We start from the raw sequence: 9,585 nt of genomic DNA, 5'->3' as shown, positions 1-9,585 counted from the left end.
CTTGCTGTGATTTATGTCAAAGAGTGTTCTTCCTATGTTTTCCTCTAAGAGTTTTATAGTGTCCAGTCTTACATTTAGGTCTCTAATCCATTTTGAGTTTATTTCTGTGTATGATGTTAGGGAATGTTCTAATTTCATTCTTTTATAGGTAGCTGTCCAGTTGTCCCAGCACCACTTATTGAAGAGACTGTCTTTTCTCCATTGTATATCCTTGCCTCCTTTGTCATAGATTAGTTGACCATAGTTGTGTGTGTTTATCTCTGAGTTTTCTATCCTGTTCCATTGATCTATATTTCTATTTTTGTGCCAGTACCATAGTGTCTTGATTACTGTAGCTTTGTAGTATAGTCTGAAGTCAGGGAGTCTGATACCTCCAGATCCATTTTTTCCCCTTAAGACTGCTTTGGCTATTCGGGGTCTTTTGTGTCTCCATATAAATTTTAAGAGTTTTTGTTCTAATTCTGTAAAAAATGCCACTGGTAATTTGATAGGGATTGCATTGAATATGTAGATTGTTTTGGGTAGTATAGTCATCTTCACAATATTGATTCTTCCAATCCAAGAACATGGTATATCTCTCCATCTGTTTGTGTCATCTTTGGTTTCTTTCATCAGTGTCATAGTTTTCTGAATACAGGTCTTTTACCTCCTTAGATAGGTTTATTCCTAGGTATTTTATTCTTTTCGTTGCAGTGGTGAATGGAATTGTTTCCTTAATTTCTCTTTCTGATCTTTCATTGTTAGTGTATAGGAATGCAAGAGATTTCTGTGCATTAATTTTGTATCCTGCCACTTTACCAAATTCACTGATTAGCTCCAGTAGTTTTCTGGTGACATCTTTAGGATTCTCTCTATATAGTATCATGTCATCTGCCAACAGTGACAGTTTTACTTCTTCTTTTCCAATTTGGATTCCTTTTATTTCTTTTTCTTCTCTGATTGCCACGGCTAGGACTTCCAAAACTATGTTGAATAATAGTGGCGGGAGTGGACATCCTTGTCTTGTTCCTGATCTTAGAGGAAATGCTTTCAGTTTTTCACCATTGAGAATGATGTTTGCTGTGGGTTTGTCATATATGGCCTTTATTATGTTGAGGTAGGTTCCCTCTATGTGCACTTTCTGGAGAGTTTTTATCATAAATGGGTGGTGAATTTTGTCAAAAGCTTTTTATGCATCTACTGAAATGATCATATGGTTTTTATTCTTCAGTTTGTTAATATGCTGTATCACATTGATTGATTTGCATATATTGAAGAATCCTTGCATCCCTGGGATAAACCCCACTTGATCATGGTGTATGATCCTTTTAATGTGCTGTTGGATTCTGTTTGCTAGTATTTTGTTGAGGATTTTTGCATCTATATTCATCAGTGATATTGGTCTGTAATTTTCTTTTTTTGTAGTATCTTTGTCTGGTTTTTGTATCAGGGTGATGGTGACTTGCCAGTCTTCTAAAAATTCAGTGACAATGATTTACAATGAGAAAAATTAAGCAAATTCCACATATAGTTTTTTTGTTTTCCATAAGACGTAGATGGAAGTAGATTAAAAACACACAGAACCAAACAGTCCAGCAGTTCCTCAAATGATTAAACCTAGAGTTACCGTATGGCCCAGAAATTCTGCTCCTATTTATACACCCAATAGAAATGAAATCATATATCCACACAAAAAGATGTGCATTATTCATAATCACCAAAAGGAGAGAACAATCCAAGTGTCTATCAACTGTTGAATGGATAAAAAAAGGTCGTCTGTCCCTACAGTGGGATATTACATGGCCACGAAAAAGCATGAAGCCCTGGTATACTCTACAATGTGGATGGACCATGAACAAATGCTAAGTGAAAGACGCCAGTCATGAAAGACCACATACATTGTTCTACTTATATGACATTTCCAGAATGGGGTAATCTAGAGAGACAGAAAGTAGACTAGTGATTGCTTTGGGCTTGGTGGGGAGGGGCAGATGGTGATGAAAATCCTCAACAACGGACTCTGTTAAGGGTTGCACATATGTGAACACATCAAAAACTATTTAATTGTACAATTTAAATGGAAGAATTATATAGTATGTGACTTGTATCTTAATAAAACTCTTAAAGAGAAAACCATAGACCAGAAAACCTGAAAGGATCTTATAGATCATATAGTTGAGAACCTGTGCATCAGACCATGTAATGGGTTAGATGACCTGAAAACTATCCTCTTACAAAACACACAGAAATGGTGCATTAAATATAATTGACATTTTAAATGCATAGTTAAATCCAAAAGAAAGTAAGAGAAATCCCCAAGGGCTCAGACTCAAAGAAGAAGCTGGAGATCGGAGTGGTCTGTGAATAAGTGGCACATTGGCAGCCCTAGGAGGCAGGGGGTGAGGCTGACATTGCTGGTCTCATGGACCCAGTGACCCAGAGATCTGCACTTTAATGCCTCCAAGGTAAACAGGTGACTGGCCTGAGGAAAAGGCAATATTGAATGTGGTGTTACTTCTCCTGCACACCTGAAGCCAGGATCCTTGCCAAGAACTTGCATTCTTGGTAAAAGTGTATTCTAGAAACAATCCCCCCATCCGTACCAGCCGGGAAGGACCCTGGACCGTTGGTGGAGAGAGCATCAAGAGACTCATAGCCCTGGGGCTTCTGTGGTGGTCCAGTGGTAAAGAATCCACCTTCCAATGCAGGGGACACGGGTTTGATCCCTGGTCAGGGAACTAAGATCCCACATGCCATGGGGCAACTAAGCCTGCACGCCACAACTGTTGAGCTCGCGTGCCTCAATGAGAGAGCCCACATGCCACAAACTACAGAGCCCATGCACCCTGGAGCCTACGCGCCACAACTGGAGAGAGAAAACCGCATACCACAACTAGAGAGAAGCCTGAGCAGACTGCGTGCCATAACGAATAAATCCCATATGCCTCAACAAAGATTCTGTGTGCCACAACTCAGACCTGAAGCAGCCCCCCAAAAAAAAGAAAATAAGGAAAATAAATAAATTAAATAAATAAATATTAAAAAAAGAGAATCATCGCCCTATTTCTGCTCCCACGCTGGTTTAATCCATGTTGTCAGCATAGCCTGGGTGCCCCTAGGTTGAGAAATCGACAGCATCATCCTGGGAGCGTGGCATCCATCTCCGAGCACTGTGGGTGCAAACTTGGAGCTTCTCAGCATCATGGGTGTTCCATAGATAGAGCCCTGCTGAAGACGTGCTGAAATCCCAAATCACCAGCCCTGCAAGGAGCCAGCTCACTGTGAATTCAGGGCACAGGAGCTTCACACAGGAGAACCGAGAGACGTGATAAATGAGGCTGTAAAACACTCAGCAAGAAGGAGGTGAAGTGTAGGGAAATAGTGTCGATGAAAAATTAACCAATAAGTCAATCTAGAGGAGAAAGAGAATTTTATTTCTGCCAACCTGAGGATTATAACCCGGGAGACAGTCTCTCAGAAGCCCTGAGAACAGTCCAGCCTATTAGAAGTCAAAGGCACAGTCATCTTTGAGACACAGGATCGGACTTGAAAATGACACACTGACATGTCACATAAAATTCATCAAAGATATATAGACCAGGAGAGCATGTACAAAGCAATCAGTAAGTCATTACAGCCCCCTACAAAGCTGGGAAATATGCTAATCTTCTAAGAAGTTCCATTGCCAGAGTCAGAAGAAAGGGGAAAAAAACCAGATCTTTATGGTCGAGCAGGCACGCCCAGCTTTGAGGAGCTCTGGCTAATGCTCAAGGCAGATGCACGCCGCACACTAAATGGAGAGGAAGCCCAAACAGACAGAGAGAGAACTTTATACTTGAATTTTCTTGTCCTGCCTTAAAATATAAATTTTATTCCCTCAATAGCAAGACACCGTGAAGACAGGAAGATGTGAAGAAGAACCAAGCTGAACTTCTAGGAATGAAGAACTGTCTTTAAAATGAAACATTAACGAATTAAAGAGTTCACTGAATTCAGCTGAAGGGAGAATCTGCCGATGTTTGGAGAGACTGCTCCTGAGGAAGCTGCGTGGAGAGAGGAGGTCCGTGAAAGGGCAGCTGCCGGGAGCGAAGGCTGGGACGGGCTCCCCCGGCCCAACCTCCTTATTTGCACAGAGGCAGGGAAGTTCCGGGGCTGTGGGCGGAGCATCACACCACCTGCTTGGTCCTACATCCCTGGGGTTTGAGGCGGAGACGCCAGGGCACTTAGCAGCGCAGGGGCAAACGTCAGGGAAACGGTGGGGCAGCGTCCCTCAAAGGACCCACACAAGCAGAGGGGTCAACACCACGAAGGTGCCTAGAAAGCTCCAGAGTGCCTTCACAGGCTAATTCTCGTTCCTGTCGCCCACAACTGCCGCCGCCCAGGCCTCCCAAATGGAGAGATTCCCACAGAGACGCTTGGTTTCACTCGAAAGGGAACATCGTTAGGAAACGAGGGATTTACGTAAGTTTTGGAGAAGATGGATTTTTTGGACCCATCACTTTTCCAGAGTTTGAGCAAAACAATGTGTTATAACAACACGTGAGCAGAGAAGGTTCGTGCTGAACATCAGAAGTGAAGAACATGCTGGTGACACATTCCGTTCTGTCACTGCTTCCCTGGCCACCTCTCCTCCCATCCTGTGGGTGCGTTAGTGGTGTTTTTCTCTGGCTCGCGCACCCTGCCCTGACCTTTCCCAGCTTTATTCTGGGGGAGTCACCCGTGAGGGACCAGAGTGAGCTAGAGACAAGCCAGCAGAATGGTGACCGTGGGGAAGGCTCCTGGGGCCGCTCTCAGGAGGGAACGTGTAACTCCACGCTGGGAGCAGGCGGCCAGCTTCACACACGGGGCCACCACGTGTCACAGCCAGGAGCTGCCGGCAGGCCTGGGTGACGGGCGTCTGTGAACACAGCCACAGAGAACCAGGCTGGCTGGGCCCGGTGTGACAGGTCTGGGCACCCTTGGCACCTGAGCAAATACACCCTGGGGACATCGCAGGCAGTGCAAGCCCCAGAGATACCAGGTAAACGGACAGCCAGCTGCTGAAACACAGGGTCACATGCTGATCCAGGCCGGCTCTTCTGTACACCCGGCTGCACCTGGAAACAGAGGAGGTGATTGTTACCAGCGATGCTCTGGGGTTGCTTTTAAACCTTGTCAGGTAGGGTTTGAGGCACAGACGTGGAAACCGGCTGGAATGGGTAGTGGTGGGGAGAGTGATGGATTCCACTTGATCCACGCTGTCGTCCAGGGTAGCTGATCTGTGCCAGCCTGAACCGATGAACGCCAAGGAGAGCCTCGGGTCCTAATGAAGCCTCTGCCTGCTTCACACCTTGCCTTCCTGTGCCCACGTCAGCATGACTTGAATGCTTACATGCAAAACTATTTCATGTCTTTGCTTTTGTTTAGATGTGTGGAGATTTAAGTGCTATATAATGTTTATTTCACACCTAAACTTTTTTTCTAAAGACTTGAAATATCCTTTCTAAACGCTCATGCTGCACCCTTTATGGTTTTTGGGGGGGTCAATCAAATGTTACCATAGAACATTTAAAATATTTAAATTCTCAGAGATCTTTAATATCTTACGTGTTTCTTGTAACATTTGGCTTGGAGCACCTTGGCTTGCTGCGCAGTTACAACGGTGAACCCTGATTCAGCTTGGGTGGCCCCTCAGCAGGGTGGACACTCGGTGGGGGGTCTGGGAGGGGGAACAGTTATCCTCGGGGAGCCAGGGAGGCTAGAAGCCATCACCACACCTGAGGGACGCTGGGCAAATTTCATAACTTGTCAGCTTCAGGTTCCTCATTAGTTAGGAGGGGATAATATTACCCATCCGACGGTGTTGCAGGAGAATTAAATGAGATACTGCAAGAAAAGCGCCTAGGAGGGCACCTAGATTCAGCAATAAATATAACAACTAATTATAATGGGTCAGCTTTAGGAAATTGCAAGACTTAAGATCCAACTCTGATTGTTTAGTTCTCATTGCCCATGTGCTGTATCACATCACCTCACTTCACTTCACACCACCTCACTTCACCTCACCTGATTTCACTCCATTTCACATCACCTCATTTCACTCCAATTCACATCATTTCACATCACATCCCTGCCCCATAACAAGGAAGTCGTCTGTCTCTGTGGAGGTCCTTCTCCTGCTCTCCTTCAGGTCACAGATCCAGCTGTGCAGAGTGTTCTCTACCCAGCCTCACCTGAAGCGCCTGTTCTTTGCTAAGGAAAGCAAAAAAGCGGTTCTGCAGGACTTGCCCCTCTGACATGAAAGCCACTAGTGAGATGTGCTATGTTCTTTCTCCACGTTAAGTCCTGGAGACCTGGTGTGCTCTACCCGTGCGGCCCATCCCTGTTTGGACTGGCCTCATCGCACGCACTTGGAGCCGGGTGGAGCTGGTGGCCACCACCCCAGGCATGGGACAGCAAGGCTCTGACCAGCCTCCTACTGTCTCAAATGCCTCTGTGCGGTTCTTGATCCCACGAAGCCCATGATGGTTAGGGGGTGGCCCCTCCCTTCTCTAAGCTTTGTACGTGGACAGACAGCTGTCCTCCCCCCGTCCGTGGACGTGCCTGGTGTGCTGACCAGTGGCCCATTCTGGTGGGTGTTTCTGTGGGAAGCACTGGGGGGCCGTGAAGATGGGGTAAACCTGCTCCACCCCGGGAGTTTAGGATCTGGCTGAGAAGGCGGCCATGCGAGAAGGGCTTAGAGAAGGAAGGGGTGACTCCTGTCCCCTCTGGAGGCGGGGAGGCTCCGGGGGCTGTGGAAGGCTGTGCAGGCTCTGAGGGCCGCCTGAGGACCGGCCAGCCCCTGGCAACCCTGGCTGCCTGTTTAGAGCCTGGGCGGGGCGGCTCCTGAGGCCGAGGCCTTGCTCATCGCTGCTCATCCGGGAGAGTGAACTTGGGGAGATGCTGTGTTCCATCCAGACGTGAGACGGGGGGCGGAGGCACAGAGCTGCCTCCCTCTCGGCGCCCAGAGCTAGTACCTGGAGTGCCCAACGCCCACTGCGGGGGAAGGGGTGCAGGGGCTCCATCCACACAGGCCGGTCTCCCCCTCCCGGCAGCAGCTCAGGGCCGGCTGGCCGCAGACAAAGCCGAGGTCTGCTCTCGATGGCTTCCGAAGGCCTTGCTGTTCCGCCCACAGTGCCCAGCCTGGCAGCTCCTGTGACCCCCACCCCCATAAGGCCCCGGGTGGGCCTATTACTGCTGTTTGTCATGTTGGGACTCTGCTCGGACCCCCGAGAGGTGGCCTGTGTCTCAGGGGAGCATGCCCTCCCCTCCTTGGGGCCCTGCTGCTGGCGGGTGGCGTCTGGCTGAGTGGAAGGTCCAAGCACAGCCCGCAGAGCAGAGTCCAACGGGGCTAATGGCTATTTGTTCCTGAGCTACTAACCGTCAGATACCGCCTGCCTTTTCATGGTGCTGTGGGTTATTGGCATGGTCAGCTGATACGTGATAGGGAAGCTTATTCATTGAATTCTTGGGGGGAAACTGCCAACTTTTCAAGGATCCCAGTTTGGGAGGAATGGACCACATATATTGCCACTCAGCATTTCTCTTCTGTTTTTGGATCCAGCGGGGAAAGGGATTCAGGAGTGTTCACAGGGCCTCCAACCAGGGAGAGGGCAGGAGTTCCTGGTCGGCAGGTGTGTGGCGGCCTGAGGGACCCACAGGCCGAGGTGGCACCAACCGCGTCCTGTCACTTTGCTATCGTAGTGTTTCCGAAGCTCATGACATGTTTTTGAGGACCCGCTGTGTGCTTGGGGATGCTCACCTGTGACGTGACCGTGTTAAAGTTTCCTTCCTTTCATAAATCCCGTTGTGGCTTACATCATCTCTAGGAATGTATCATCTACAGAAGGAACCACACTCATTCTTTTTGTGTAATGAATAGTCATCTCCTAATAATCTGGTTTCAGAGTTTACATTTTCAGCAGGCTGGGTATTCATTTCGATATCAACTCCTCCCCAAGCCCCACGGACATCCTTACAAAAGGCGTTATTTTCAGACTCTAAACAGAAAGACATAATCACGCGGTGACTTGGAGCCTCGGGGAACAATAGAGCTGGGAAGTGAAGCAGGCGGCCTCGTTCTCATGGCTCAGGGTGTTTCTCATTACAAGTTAAACTGTTTTAAATGATGGCTTAATGGGCGCTACCTGGGATGTGGGTGAGATAATGAGGATGAGATGCTTAACTTCTGCATTTCCTGACTTCTTTGTGTTGAAATTAGTAAATGCATTATCATCGGAAAACGGTTTTTTGAATTTAATTTTCATTCTTTCTACGCCCTCTGCCCGAGAGATAAATGGGGAAGAGGCGCATTCTTAAGTGTCCTGTTTTACATCAGCTTTGGTGGCTCTCAGAGGCTCTGCTGCCCTGAGGGGCCTGAGGAGCTGGGGCCTGAGGAGCCGGGGCCGGAGGAGGGATGGACGCCGAGAGGTGAATCAAGCTCAGAGATGAAGACTTAGCCCTCGGTGAGCACTCAGCTGGGGCCTTGATGACATGGAGGAGGACGTATTCACTCTCCCAGAGAGGAGCTTATGATCCACCATAAGGTGGAGACTTGGGGGAAGGAGATTCATGAGAACTAGAGGCACGTGGGTGGCCAGGGGCTGCGAGGCTGGCAGCAGAAAGGGCGGGGGAGGGACGCCCACCCCTGGACTCTCCCCTGGGGCGGCTGGGCCAGGCCGTTGAGGTCACTCTGTGTTAGGGTGACTCGGTTTTCACAGGATAGCAGAGCTCTGTTAGCACCAGAGAGCATGGCTGCTGATTTGCCCACTGATTTTATTTCATCTGCCACCAGGTTTTCTTGATTAAGAAAACAGTTGTCCCAGGTTTGACTTAGCCCGTCCGAACCTTCAGTGCCTTTTTTGGGAGCTGCTTCAGTGGCTTTCCGGGTCTGCCTGCTTCTGTGTGGCCCCTGGGAGCATTGTCCCTCTGGGGCCTCCTCTCTCAGGCATCTGCTGAGGCTCTCCACTCTGGTGGCCAAGCCCGTGGCCTAGCATGGTGGACGGTGGGCATTGTGAGCTTCCGGAAGGTGCCTCTCTGCCCCCGGCTCGTGGGAGCACTCAGTGTCGTGGCCTGGCTTCCCCAGGAGGGCCTTCCCTCTGCCTCCTGGCCCATCTCCATCCACAAAGTCTCAGGGCCCAGCTCTGCTCAGAAGCCTCTGTTTCTGAGCCAGCCCTTAACAATGGCTCTGGGGCCAGAGCTGATGTTGGAACCATCTCTGCTGGATCCTTGTGGCACATCCTTGGACACGCCACCTAAGTTCTGTGAGACTTGGTCTTCTCATCAGGGAGATGGGCCCCTGATGGCCGTCAGGGCACTCCTGCAGGGATTCAGTGAAGTAGCACATTTAGCAGTTCAAGCCGACGGAGCCCTACCACGTGCCAGGCATTCTCTTGCTGCCGGGCATCCGCGTGCTGCCTGGTTGGAGGGGTGTCTGCACCAGACGGGGACACAGGGAGTGCCTGGCATTTACAGAAGGCAGTTTTACCAGCACAGACAGTCTCTCGAGGAGCTGTCCCATGGGCCATCCTGCTCTGGTGGCACTGGTGTTTACCGGAGGTGTGTCACACCAGAGCAGGACAGCGGGAG

Source organism: Hyperoodon ampullatus (genome assembly GCF_949752795.1).
Source record: "Hyperoodon ampullatus genome assembly, chromosome: 16".
In the NCBI taxonomy this organism is placed as follows: Eukaryota; Metazoa; Chordata; class Mammalia; order Artiodactyla; family Ziphiidae; genus Hyperoodon; species Hyperoodon ampullatus.
The sequence above is the reverse complement of the archived record's forward strand: the minus strand, read 5'-3'. Positions refer to the sequence as shown.